A 14,478-nucleotide genomic window follows, 5' to 3' on the forward strand; every position below is an offset into this window, starting at 1 on the left:
ATGTGTTGCTGAATTCTGTTTGCTAAAATTTTATTGAATTTTTGAGTCTATGTTCATCAGTCATTTTGGCCTGTAGTTTTCTTTTTTGTGTGTTGTCTTTGTCTGGTTTTGGTATCAGGGTGATAGTGGCCTCATAGAATCAGTTTGGAAGGGTTCCTTCCTCTGCAATTTTCTGAAAGAGTTTTAGAGGGATAGGCATTTGCTCTTCTGTAAATGTTTGATATAATTCTCCTGTGAAGCCATCTGGTTCTGGACTTTTGTTTTTGGGGAGATTTTTTTTTTTTTAATCACAGCTTCAATTTCAGTGCTTGTAATTGGGTTGTTCATAATTTTTATTTCTTCCTGTTTCAGTCTTAGAAGATTGAACTTTTCTAAGAATCTGTCCATTTCTTCCAGGTTATTCATTTTCTTGCCATATAGTTGTTCATAATAGTCTCTTATAATCCTTTGTATTTCTGCATTGTCTGTTGTAACTTCTCCTTGTTCATTTCTAACTTTGTTGATTTGATTCTTCTCTCTTTTTTCTTGATGAGTCTGGCTAAAGGCTAGTTGATTTTGTTTATATTCTCAAAGAACCCAGCTTTTTGTTTTATTAATCTTTACTATTGTTTCTTTCATTTCTTTTTCATTTATTTCTGCTCAGATCTTTATGATTCCTTTCCTTCTTCTAATTTTGTTTTTTTTTTTGTTGTTGTTCTTCTTCTTTTTCCAGTTGTTTTAGGTGTAAAGTTAGGCTGTCTATTCGATGTTTTTCTTCTTTCTTGAGGTAGGATTGTATTGCTATAAACTTCCCTCTTAGAACTGCTTTTGCTGCATCCCATAGGTTTTGAGTTGTCATGTTTTCATTGCCATTTGTTTCTAGAAATTTTTTGATTTCCCTTTTAATTTCTTCAGTAACCTATTGGTTATTTAGAAACATGTTGTTTAATCTCCATGTGTTTGTGTTTCTTACAGTTTTTTTCTTGTAACTGGTATCTAGTCTCATAGCATTGTGTTTGAAGAAGATGCTTGATATAATTTCAATTTTCTTAAATTTACTGAGATTTGACTTGTGACCCAAGATGTGGTCTATCCTGGAGAATGTTCCATGTGCACTTGAGAAGAAGGTGTATTTTTCTACATTTGGATGAAATGTCCTAAATATATCAATGAGATACATCTCATCTAATGTATTACTTAAGACTTGTGTTTCCTTATTAATTTTATGTTTTGATGATCTGTCCATTAGCGTGAGTGGGGTGTTAAAGTTTCCTATTATTACTGTGTTACTGTCAATTTCTCCTTTTATGTCCTTTTATGTTTGTGTTATGTATTGAAATGCTCCTATGTTGGGTGCATAACTATTTACAATTGTTATGTCTTCCTCCTGGATTGATCCTTGGTCATTATATAATGTCCTTCCTTATCTCTTGTAATCTTCTTTATTTTAACGTCTATTTTGTCTGATATGAGTACTGCTACTCCAGCTTTCTTTTGCTTCCCATTTGCATGGAATATATTTTTCCGTCCTCTCACTTTCAGTCCATATGTGTCTTGAGGTCTAAATTGGCTTTCTTGTAGACAGCATATATATGGGTCTTGTTTTTGTATCCATTCAGCCAGTCTGTGTCTTTTGGTTGGAGCATTTAATCCATTTACATTTGAAGTAATTATTGATATATATGTTCCTATTGCCATCTTCTTAATTGTTTGGGGTTGATTTTGTAGATCTTTTTTCTTTTGTATTTTTTGACTATATAAGTCTGTTTAACATTTGTTGTAAAGCTGGTTTAGTGGTACTGAATTCTCTTAACTTTTGCTTGTCTGAAAAGCTTTTGATCATCAACTTTGAATGAGATCCTTGCTGGGTACAGTAATCTTGGTTGTAGATTTTTCCCTTTCATTTCTTTAAATATATCCTGCCAGAAGGCCTGCAGAGTTTATGCTGAAAGATCAGCTGTTAAGTGTATGGGGTTTCCCTTGTATGTTACTTGTTGCTTTTCCCTTGCTTCTTTTAATATTCTTTCTTTGTGTTTAGTCTTTGTTAGTTTGATTAGTATGTGTCTTGGCATATTTCTCTTTGGGTTTATCCTGTATGGGACTCTTTGTGCCTCTTGGACTTGATTGGCTATTTCCTTTTCCATGTTGGGGAAATTTTCAGCTATAATCTCTTTAAAAACTTTCTTATACCCTTTCTTTATCTCTTCTTCTTCTGGGACCCCTATAATTCGAATGTTGGTGTGTTTGATATGGTTCCAGAGGTCTCTGAGATGGTCCTCAGCTCTTTTCATTCTTTTTACTTTATTGTGCTCTTCAGAAGATATTTCCACCATTTTATCTTATAGCTCACTGATTAATTCTTCTGCTTCAGATATTCTGCTATTGATTCCTTCCAGAGTTTTTTTAATTTCAGTAATTGTGTTGTTTGTCTCTGTATGCTTATTCTTTAATTCTTCTATGTCTTTGTTAACTGATTCTTGCATTTTCTCCATTTTGCCTTCAAGGTTTTTGATCATCTTTACTATCATTATTCTGAAATTTTTTTTTTTCAGGTAGTTTACCTATTTCCTCTTCATTTATTTGGACTTCTGTGTTTCTAGTTTGTTCCTTCATTTGTGTCATATTTCTCTGCTTTTTCATTATTATTATTTTTTTAACTTATTGTGTTTGAGGTCTCCCTTGCATAGGCTTTAAGATTGAATTCTTTCTTCCTTTTGGTTTCTGCCCTCTAAGTTTGGTCCAGTGGTTTGGGTTAGCTTTTTATAGGGTAATATTTGTGCTGAGTTTTTGTTTGTTTGTTTTTCCCCTGATGGGCAAGGCTGAACGAGGTGGTACTCCTGTTTGGTGATGATTGGGTTTGTATTTTTGTTTTGATTGTTGTTTAGATGAGGCATCCTGCACAGGGTGCTATCGGTGGTTGGGTGATGCCGGGTCTTGTATTACAGTGGTTTCCATTGTGTGAGTTCTCACTATTTGATACCCTCTAGGGTTAGTTCTCTGGTAGTCTAGGGTCTTGAATTCAGTGCTCCCACTCCAATGGCTCAAGGCTCGATCTTGAGTTTTGTGTGGATCTATATATTCTTTTCCACTGGTCAGGTACTCCTGTCCACTCTCAGCTGGTGTTCTGTATGCACTTCTGTTTCTGAAGTTGTATTCCTGGTGTATCTGTGGAGAGAGATGTATTTCACATCCATCTGCTCCTCCACCATCTTGTTCTCTCCCTCTTTTTATGAGTTTTTTTTTTTTATTGGATTCAGAGGAAAATTTTGATGGAGCACAATATTTGTTTGGCATTGAAGTATCTCCCCACAGATTGACTGTAGTTGTAAGGGGAAAATATTGCTAATATGATACTAACTACATATTATATTGAATATTATATATGTGTATATATAATATATATAGTTATAAACAGTTAAGTTTCTATATAATAGTAACTATATAATAGCAATTATGAAACCAGACAAACCTTCATGAACTACAGTACACCAGGCTTCCCTGATGGACAGGGAAGCCTGGTGTGCTGCAGTTCATGGGGTCACAAAGTGTGGGACATGACTTAGCCACTGAACAACAATTGCAATGCAACCAGACAAATCTTCTCTGGTTGATCCAACTTAACATTCCCAATGAAGGGCAAAAGGATGTGATAACTTGAGGAAGCCACATTGTCACTTATGAATTATTCCATCCAAGAATGTATTAGCTGAACTTTGTTGTGAAGAAACAGACAAACCTCCAATGAAAAAATCCCAGTATCCTAATTAACCTTAAAAGCTTCTGCACATCAAAGGAAACTATTAGCAAGGTGAAAAGACAGCCTTCAGAATGGGAGAAGATAATAGCAAATGAAGCAACTGACAAACAACTAATCTCGAGAATATACAAGCAACTCCTACAGCTCAACTCCAGAAAAATAAATGACCCAATCAAAAAATGGGCCAAAGAACTAAATAGACATTTCTCCAAAGAAGGCATACAGATGGCTAACAAAAACATGAAAAGATGCTCAACATCACTCATTATCAGAGAAATGCAAATCAAAACCACTATGAGGTTCCATTTCACACCAGTCAGAATGGCTGCGATCCAAAAGTCTACAAGAAATAAATGCTGGAGAGGGTGTGGAGAAAAGGGAACCCTCTTACACTGTTGGTGGGAATGCAAACTAGTACAGCCACTATGGAGAACAGTGTGGAGATTCCTTAAAAAACTGGAAATAGAACTGCCTTATGATCCAGCAATCCCACTGCTGGGCATACACACTGAGGAAACCAGAAGGGAAAGAGACACGTGTACCCCAATATTCATCGCAGCACTGTTTATAATAGCCAGGACATGGAAGCAACCTAGATGTCCATCAGCAGATGAATGGATAAGAAAGCTGTGGTACATATACACAATGGAGTATTACTCAGCCATTAAAAAGAATACATTTGAATCAGTTCAAATGAGGTGGATGAAACTGAAGCCTATTATACAGAGTGAAGTAAGCCAGAAAGAAAAACACCAATACAGTATACTAACGCATATATATGGAATTTAGAAAGATGGTAACAATAACCCTGTGTACGAGACAGCAAAAGGGACACTGATGTATAGAACAGTCTTATGGACTCTATGGGAGAGGGAGAGGGTGGGAAGATTTGGGAGAATGGCATTGAAACATGTGAAATATCATGTATGAAAAGAGTTGCCAGTCCAGGTTTGATGCATGATACTGGATGCTTGGGGCTGGTGCACTGGGACGACCCAGAGGGATGGAATGGGGAGGGAGGAGGGAGGAGGGTTCAGGATGGGGAACACATGTATACCTGTGGCGGATTTATTTTGATATTTGGCAAAACTAATACAATTATATAAAGTTTAAAAATAAAATAAAATTAAAAAAACAAGAAGAAAACACCCATCAGATAGAATAACTATAATTACATTCTTAGGTGCAGTCTTCTAAAAAAAAAAAAAAAATCCCAATATGAAAAAGGGCTATTTTTTCAACTTGTCAATGTCAAAAACAAGTAGAGAAAGTTTGTAGAATGTTTTAGATTAAATTAGGCAAAAGAGACACAAAAATAAGACACATTAACCTACCCTCGCCTGGATCTTGCACTCAAGGGAAAAATGCTGTGAAGGACATTATTGGATCCTTTGACAATATCAGAGGACAGACAGGGGATCAGAAAAAAGTATCCTATCAGTGCTAATTATACTGAAGTTGATAACTATAATTTATGTTAGAAAGTATCTTATTCTTAAAATTATATATTGAAGTATATAGAGGTAATGGGCCCTGATAATATACAGCTCACTCTCTCAGTATTCAGAAAGAAGATATATAACACTATCTATATCAGTAAAGTAATATCTATCTTTTTATCTATCCACCCATCTATCTATCTACTAACCTACCTTCCTACCTAATCTATCTGCATTAATCTATAGATCTTTGGTAATGTCAACTAAAACATAATTCACAAGGCTATAAGTAGGAGTTTATTTGCTATCTAGCTCAGTTGGTAAAGAATCTGTCTGCAATGCAGGAGATCCCAGTTTGATTCCTGGGTCAGGAAGATCCACTGGAGAAGGGATAGGCTGCCCACTCCAGTATTCTTGGGCTTCCCTTGTGGCTCACTTGGTAAAGAATCCTCCTGCAATATGGGAGACCTGGGTTTGATCCCTGGGTTGGGAAGATCCCCTGGAGAAGGAAAAGGCTACCCACTCCAGTATTCTGGCCTGGAGAATTCCATGGACTGTATAGTCCACGGGGTTGCAAAGAGTCAAAACATGCTGAGCGACTTTCACTTTCACTTTAAGAATTGCAATTCGGAAGACATAGGTTAGGGTAAAAGCAAAAAAGTGCTTGGGGAAGACAGAGTTAGGGGCTTATGAACATAAAAAGCTCTGAGAATTGTGATTGAATCAAATTGGGAAACATTTGTCTTTTAGGAATCACAAGTTATTATAGTTTAGGAGTCCAATAAGTAAATAGGATGTAGTGAGTTATTTTAGGGGAAGAATCTGATAGGTGTCTTGAGTTTCTGGTAGATGTTTTGGATGACTTCATTAGGACATAAGTGGTCAAAAGATCAGATTCCACTCAAGGTGAGAAATGCAAAGTCTTCCTTCAGTAATGCCCCGCTCCCACCCAGGCTTCGTTTTACAGAGTTCTCTTAGTAATATTGACTCAATTTTGATTTTTCCTTTCACAATATCAATTTGCTAAACTGTCATCTACCTATCACCTATCTAAGTATCTATTTAGATTATCTAGCTATCCATCTATCTATCATCTATCTATCCTCAAAATGACAAAGCAAGTGGGCAAAGTTTTAACAGGTGAATCATGTACAGGGTCTAATGATGTTGTTTGTAAGCTACTGCTACTCTTATTATTTTAATTTTTCTGTAAATTGAATGTATTTCCAGATAATAAAATTTTCCAAATTACCATACCACCAACAAAGGTTTCTCTATGGCTTGAGGATTAGCTTCATGGACTCTAATTTTACGGACACCCAGTTCTAATCTTGGTCTGACCACTTATGACCTCTCTGGTCTTGGATAATACCTTAACCTCCTTATACACTCCAGGCATTTTGTCCATGAGTTCAGTTCAGTTCAGGCTCTCAGTCATGTCCAACTCTTTGGGACCTCATCGACTGCAGCACTCCAGGCCTCCCTGTCCATCACCAATTCCCGGAGTTTATTCAAACTCATGTCCATTGATGTCCATGTCCAACTCATGTCCATCTCATGTCAGTGATGTCATCAAACCATCTCATTTTCTGTCAAACCCTTCTCCCTCCTTCAATCTTTCCCAACATCAGGGTCTTTTCAAATGAGTCAGTTCTTTGCATCAGGTGACCAAAGTACTGGAATTTCAGCTTCAGCATGAGTCCTTCCAATGAATATTCAGTACTGATTTCTTTTAGGATGGACAGGTTGGATCTCTTTGCTGTCCAAGGGACTCTCAAGAGTTTTCTCCAACATCACAGTTCAAAAGCATCAATTCTTCAGTGCTCAGCTTTCTTTATAGTCCAACTCTCACATCCATACATATGAAAGTGAAAACGACAGTCTCTCAGTTGTGTCCGACTCTTTGTGACCCCAAGGACTGTATCCGCGGAATTCTCTATGCCATAATACTGGAGTGGGTAGCCTTTCCCTTCTCCAGGGGATCTTCCCAACCCGGGGATCTTCCCAACCCAGGGATCGAACCCAGGTCTCCTGCATGACTACTGAAAAAACCATAGCTTTGACTAGATGGACCTTTGTTGACGAAGTAATGTCTCTGCTTTTTATATGCTGTCTAGGTTAGTCATAACTTTTCTTCCAAGGAGTAAGCATCTTTTAATTTCATGGCTGCAGAAACCATCTACAGTGATTTTGGAGCCCCCCAAAATAAAGTCTGTCACTCTTTCCATTGCTTCCCCATCTATTTGCCATGAAGTAATGGGACCAGATGCCATGATCTTAGTTTTCTGAATGTTAAGCTTTAACCCAACTTTTTCACTCTCCTCTTTCACCTTCATCAAGAGGCTCTTTAGTTCCTCTTTACTTTCTGCCATAAGGGTGGTGTCATCTGCATATCTGAGGTTATTGATATTTCTCCTGGCAATCTTGATTCCAGCTTGTGCTTCATCCAGCCCAGCGTTTTTCAAGATGTACTCTGCATATAAGTTAAATAAGTATGGTGACAATATACAGCCTTGATGTACTCCTTTCCCAATTTGGAACCAGTCTGTTGTTCCATGTCCAGTTCTAACTGATGCTTCCTGACCTGCATACAGATTTCTCAGAAGGCAGGTCAGGTGGTCTGGTATTTCCATCTCTTTCAGACTTTTCCAGTCTGTTGTGATCCACACAGTCAAAGGATTTGGCATAGTCAATAAAGCAGAAGTAGACTTTTTCTGGAACTCTCTTGCTTTTTCCATGATCCAGTGGATGTTGGCAATTTGATCTCTCGTTCCTTTGCCTTTTCTAAATCCAGTGTGAACATGTGGAATTCATGGTTCACATACTGTTGAAGCCTGGCTTGAAGAATTTTGAGCATTACTTTGCTAGCATGTGAGACGAGTGCAGTTGTGTGGTAGTTTGAGCATTCTTTGGCATTGCCTTTCTTTAGGATTGGAATGAAAACTGACCATTTCCAGTCCTGTGGCCACTACTGAGTTTTCCAAATTTGCTGGCATGTTGAGTACAGACTATCACAGCATCATCTTTTAGTATTTAAAATAGCTCAACTGAAATTCCATCACCTCCATTAGCTTTGTTCATAGTGATGCTTCCTAAGGCCCATTTGACTTCACAATCCAGGATGCCTGGCTCTAGGTGAGTGATCACACCATCGTGATTATCTGGGTTGTGAAGATCCTTTTTGTACAGTTCTTCTGTGTAATCTTGCCACCTCTTCTTAGTATCTTCTGCTTCTGTTAGGTCCATACCATTTCTGTCCTTTGTTGCGCCCATCTTTGTCCATGAAATGGTAATAATAAAAGCACTCCTTATAAGGGTTGTTGTGTGTACTTAATGAGATAATGTAAATTAAGTTTAGCACTGTACATGACACAGAGCATTATTCAATAAATATTACTGTTACACAATAAGTATTCAATAGACTCTAGCTAATTGAAGAGGTCATGGTTGAACCATTTAAAGACATTTGGAGGAAATAGGGCTAAAATACACAGGGCTGAATTAGATGCATTTCTGAAGTCCTTTTCATTGTTATGATTCATTCTTTAAAAAATACCTTGTATCTGATTTGAAAAGAAATTGATTGGATTTTGAATGGTCTTTACTCTAGAGCAATCTGTATTTAATTTTAAAAAATAAGCTGACTCTATGATCCAGCTGAAGATTCTGACTTTCAAAAGAGCTTTCAGATGAAGCAGGATTGAACATCGTATGCTCCTTTCCACCAAACCTGGCCTGGTCTATACTTTTCAATTACAGCCAGTAGTTCCTATAAGAGAATTAAGCCATGCTGTCACTAACAGTTGAATTTTCTAACTTTATAGTCTTACTTATTTTGGTATAAAATCCAAGTCACATAGTATTTGCTTCACTCTTTTACTTGATTCTCTCATTTAAGGAACTGAGTCTTAGATCAGTTGCATTAAACAATTCAGTGTCACCCACTCATTAGTAATAGATTTCAGACTCTCTCCTGGATCTGGCCATCTTCCCTCACACCAGTGCATCAGTGCTGTCTTCCTCTTTGTCTCCTTAGCAAAACCGACCCTGAAATAGGGCTTATCAACCTCAATTATTCTTGCCAAGACTTTTCTAGTCCTCCAACTCTTTTTTGGCTCCAATGTTCTGTTTTGGCAAATTTTGAAAGTCTTCTGAAGTGGGATGCAAAGAGATCACATTTTGGAGTCAAGCAGAGTCAGATACAAAATCCTGTCAGTACCACATCCATGACATGTGTCCTCAGGAGGGAAGGCAGAGTAATACTCACATTAGGTGTGAGGTCTCAGAGGGCAGAGAGCTGGATGGGAAACTTGCTGAGGGGCCCCATTTGTTAGGGAAGTAATTTTGCTTTATCTCATGTCAGTTTTCTTCACTTTAAATGGGGGTAATAGCACTCATCTCATAGGACTGTAGGGCAGGTTAAATGATATAATTATGTGAAATGCTTATAAGTCTAAGCATATAGCAAGTACCTTTCCAATTTTTAGTTTTCTTATAAAAAATGGGGGACTAAACTATGTTGTATGTTTAATGTAAAGATTAAATAAACTTTGGTGAGTAAACACACACACACACACACACACACACACAAAACTTTAGACCTGTACCTGTTCATCAGTGAACATTCACTCACTTATTCATTGAATGTGTATTTACAGATCTTCTTCCATAGACCTCCAATATTTTAAGGGCTGGGTTTTCAGAGAAGACTTGGACAAGACTGTATTCCTCTGATCTTTGGGGGGAAAAAGAAAAAAGTGAGTTGCTGTTGTTATAAAAGATAAGCACTGAATCTAAGGCAGATCTATAAATCTTTGTAAAAGCATGTTTTGTTTTTTCTTATCGTCCACCCTTACTTTTAAGGCTATCTAATTTCCCTTTGATTCTGAGTTTAGAATCTTCTTTCCCACAAACAGTATTTAAATGTAGCTAAGTAACATTGAGCTAATAAAGAAAATGAACATTTTGGGGGCATTTTGAAGTCTACAAAGGGCTTTCATGTAGGGCTCTGTCTCAGGTCCTCCTCTGATGCTAGGAGGGAGAGATACAGGCCCATTATCTCCATGAAAGCTCCTACAGAAACATGGCTGCCACAGATTCTTAGTGATTAGCAAAAGAAAAGATGTAAAAAGCAAAAATATTCCTGTCTCTTTTCTTCAGAAAGCCTACAGATTCTACAATAGGCAAGGACAAGAGCTGGAGGAGGAAAATTGGCATTTTTTTTTTTTTTGCTTTGCATAATTTTTCTGACAAAACAAAAAGATTTCAACATCATTTTTGTGACAAACTGTACCCATATCTTTGGAATTTTTGCAAATTTAGCATCAATCATGTACATTTTCCAGTCATTTTCATTGAAATTTCATTCTGTTTAGCTTGTTGGCAAAGTGGAGAGCAATTTTTGTTTGCTAACGCTGCCTTTTCCCTTGCTACAGAAAAATGGCAGTGTTAAAAAGTGGGGGCTCTTCCATTCTCCTGCAGGGAAGCCCCCTGTGTGTTCATTTGTGTGTACAGTCTATCATGCCTATTTAAGCATATTTTTATTTATAGACTTGAATCATTTATTATTTGCTTGCAAATATTTTTGCCAAGGACTCTAAATTGTTGTGCGTGTGTGAGCTAAGTTGCTTCAATTGTGTCTGACTCTTTGCGACCCCATGAACTGTAGCCCACCAGACTCCTCTGTCTATGGGATTCTCCAAGCAAAGGTACTGGAGTGGGTTGCCTAGCCCTCCTCCAGGGGATCTTCCCAACCCAGGGATCGAACTCATGTCTCTTAAGTCTTCTGCATAGGCAGGTGAGTTCTTTACCATTAGCTCCACCTAGGAAGCCCTGAATTGGTGCAAATAGCAATTAAAACTTTATTATTTAAATAGTCTGGGGAACAGGAAAGAAGAAATCCCCAGATCAGCATAATCAATTAAGTTCTAAAACACTCCATGTGCCTTTTTATTTTATGATCTGCATATTGTTCTAATGCTTTGCAAGTAGCATAGCCACTCTTTCTAGTTCTACATAAATGAGATTCATACCAATTTTCAAAAATGATCCCTCAAACACAGTGTTTAGTTGCCATTAAGGCTGCATCTACCCATCACAGAATGACGGTTTGGAAAGGAATTATTGGTGCAGGCAGGGTGTTAGTTTTTTAATATGAGAATCACTTCTACCCTGCAAGTCTCTCCATCAAAACTTACCTTTAGAAAAGTGGCTTTTGCTGTTTTTAGGAACTATTTCTAGACCAGAGTCACATAGAGCCTGTTCCCCACTGATTTCACTTTTATAGTCTGTGCTGTAGACAAAATTTTGCAGCTAGATGAAAAAAAAGATTTTTCATATAAATGTAATGGTTTGGAAATGTTTATTTTGTGTAGGCAGAGCATCAGTTAGTACATAACATCCCTTGGGAAGATTTCCAAAAGACTACAGTGAATAAAATGGGGGAAGCTGGAAATACATAAAAAACCCCAAATTTTTCAAAGAATGATGACAATTACTTTGTCAGGTCCTGATGAATAGTCAAAACACACACAAACTTAGTGAAGATTTGAAGTACCAGAAATGAGTCAAGCACTGGGCTAGGCACTCTACCTACATTATCTCAGTTAATCCCCATGTAATGCCACAGAAAAAGAGGTGATTATTATCCTGTTTTTACAGTTGAGAAAGTAGATAACATGTTCAGTTCAGTTCAGTTCAGTTCAGTTGCTCAGTCGTGTCCGACTCTTTGCAACCCCATGAACTGCAGCACGCCAGGCCTCCCTGTCCATCACCAACTCCCAGAGTTCACTCAAACTCATGTCCATTAAGTCCGTGATGCCATCCAGCCATCTCTTCCTCTGTCGTCCCCTTCTCCTCCTGCCCCCAATCCCTCCCAGCATCACAGTCTTTTCCAATGAGTCAACTCTTCGCCTGAGGTGGCCAAAGTACTGGAGTTTCAGCTTTAGCATCATTCCTTCCAAAGAACACCCAGGGCTGATCTCCTTTAGAATGGACTGGTTGGATCTGTTACATCATCATAAAACTGATCAGCTAGGTTGGATATAAAACAAACTCAAAAAAGTAAAGAGGTTAGAGGAGAGATCAGTTACTTTGATGAGAACTGAAGTCTGCAGGAAAGGAAGCCTTGACGACAGCTTCAGAAACTCCTCACCTTCTCTCACAAGGTCACTGTTCCTCTCCCCCGTCCCCAGTGTCTAGGATCTCTGTTTTCAGAAGATGCCAACCCCAACTCCCATAAATCATCAAGCCGCGTTTCCACTTTCTAGGACTGCAGATTTAAACTTGGAAGGATTTGAATCCATTTAGAATTGCAGCAAAATGAAAGACCTTTTGTAATCTAGGAAATGAAAGCTTTTTCTCTGCAGACTGAAGGGTGAGATTTGAAACCAATCCTGAAATCTTCAATGGGACGTTCGTTCCCCTCTGCTGGTCTCCAGGAAAGGCTATGCTTTTAAGGGGATGAGACGGAGGCATAGTAGAAGGTGTCCTGAACATTGGTCTATGTGATCCGTCCTGCCCTTGGGCTGCTCATCAGTTAGGAAAGGTTACACCCATATCCAGATGAGAAAAATAAAGTAGAAAGAGGATAAATAACTTACCAAAGATCTGGCAGCAAGTAGAAGAAACTTGGATGTGAGTTTGGCTCTGTATCTTGCCGGTGTCTGTGAATTTCCCTTTATATATTTACATACTTAAATGCTCATGTCCGACTCTCTGTGACCCCATGGACTGTAGCCCACCAGGCTCCTCTGTCCATGGTATTTCCCAGTCAAGAATACTGAAGTGTGTTGCCATTTCCTCCTCCAGGGGAATCTTTTAGACAGAGGGATTGAACATGCATCTCCTATATCTCCTGCATTGTAGGCAGATTCTTTACCCACTGAGCCATCAGAGAAAGCTATAGGAACTTCCCATTAAGCTCTGTCAACTCTCTCAGTAACACTGAGGATGGTCTGGGTATCTTACAACAAACCAAACCTCCTGCTTCTTATTGACTTGGAGAGGAAATGTAGAGAAGATGGAGTCTGAAGACATTTATAGGCCCTTTTCAAATGACAGTAGGAAAAGAAAAATATTTTGTTTTAACTTAACTTTGCTTAAGTTCTGCTGTTATATAACATCAGTTCTGATGATCGATATCAAAAAGGCCATGGAAATCAGTAGGAAGCGTGCATCTTTGCATACCAAGATGATGTGCTCAACTGTTGTCAGCTGGACACACACTGGAGTTTGAAGACAAGCACGCATGCCAGGTTGCATATTTCAGCAAACCATCAATTTCTATTTATGGATGCAGGACAGACAATGTTATTGCCTACTTTACATCCAGTCTTCTTTTTCCTCTTGAACAGAAGCCTGCATTTGTTTAGAATGTTTATGTGCCTTGCCATCCTGTAATTGATATAGATTGTAAGTAGCCAAAGCCAGTCATGACAATCATTTTCCTTGCTTTCCTGGTCTCAGGGCATAAGGGTGGCCAGTTCTGGCCAATGGATTCTAAAAAGAAGTCTGTTAAGATTATTTATGCAGAGGATTTTCCATTTTTGTACAGCACAGACATGGTTGACACCAGTTCTCACCTCTTTTCCTGCTTTGAATACAGATGTAATGCCTGGAGCTGTGCAGCCATCTTGAGACTGTAAGGAAAAACCCATGTCTGACTTGATGTCCTGGAGCTGTCCAACTCACATCAGAAACAGCTTGACTTTGCTTTTTTATGGGGAGAAAGCCAACATTTATTTTGTTAAGATAGTATAGTTTAGTAGTTCATTACCTAAAGCTAAATATATCCCTAACAGTTAAAGGAAAGATTCTAACTACATAATTATAACTACAATCCTAGCTATTACTGTTTAAATTAGCTTGTGATTAAAAATATCACATTAAGGATATTTGTGGTAATATAAATGATCTGCTCAACCTTCCTCAACAACAATCTAAACTGGTTTAATAAGGGTCACATAATAATACAAATATGGTACATAAATTGGAGTAAACATATGCCAAATTGAGTGAAAGTTACATACAAATCTTGCGGAATTTATTTTAAATTTATTCCATTTTATTTTTGAAATAAAATGTGCTCTGAGTTGACACAGTCCCTTCTCTCATTTCATATATATGTGAAAAAGTATTTCACACTAATTATCTGTGAATAGAAAAAGCATAGCAAAATCAAGCCTTCATCCAGTATTGTCTTGATTCTGGCCTAAATTTAAATGCAGCTTAAGTGACATCTGACAGAAACATTTAGAGGTCATAGAGTCCTTGCTCATGAGAGACATTAGTCAAATAAATGTC

This window comes from Bubalus kerabau, chromosome 14, assembly GCF_029407905.1.
Source record: "Bubalus kerabau isolate K-KA32 ecotype Philippines breed swamp buffalo chromosome 14, PCC_UOA_SB_1v2, whole genome shotgun sequence".
Lineage (NCBI taxonomy): Eukaryota > Metazoa > Chordata > Mammalia > Artiodactyla > Bovidae > Bubalus > Bubalus kerabau.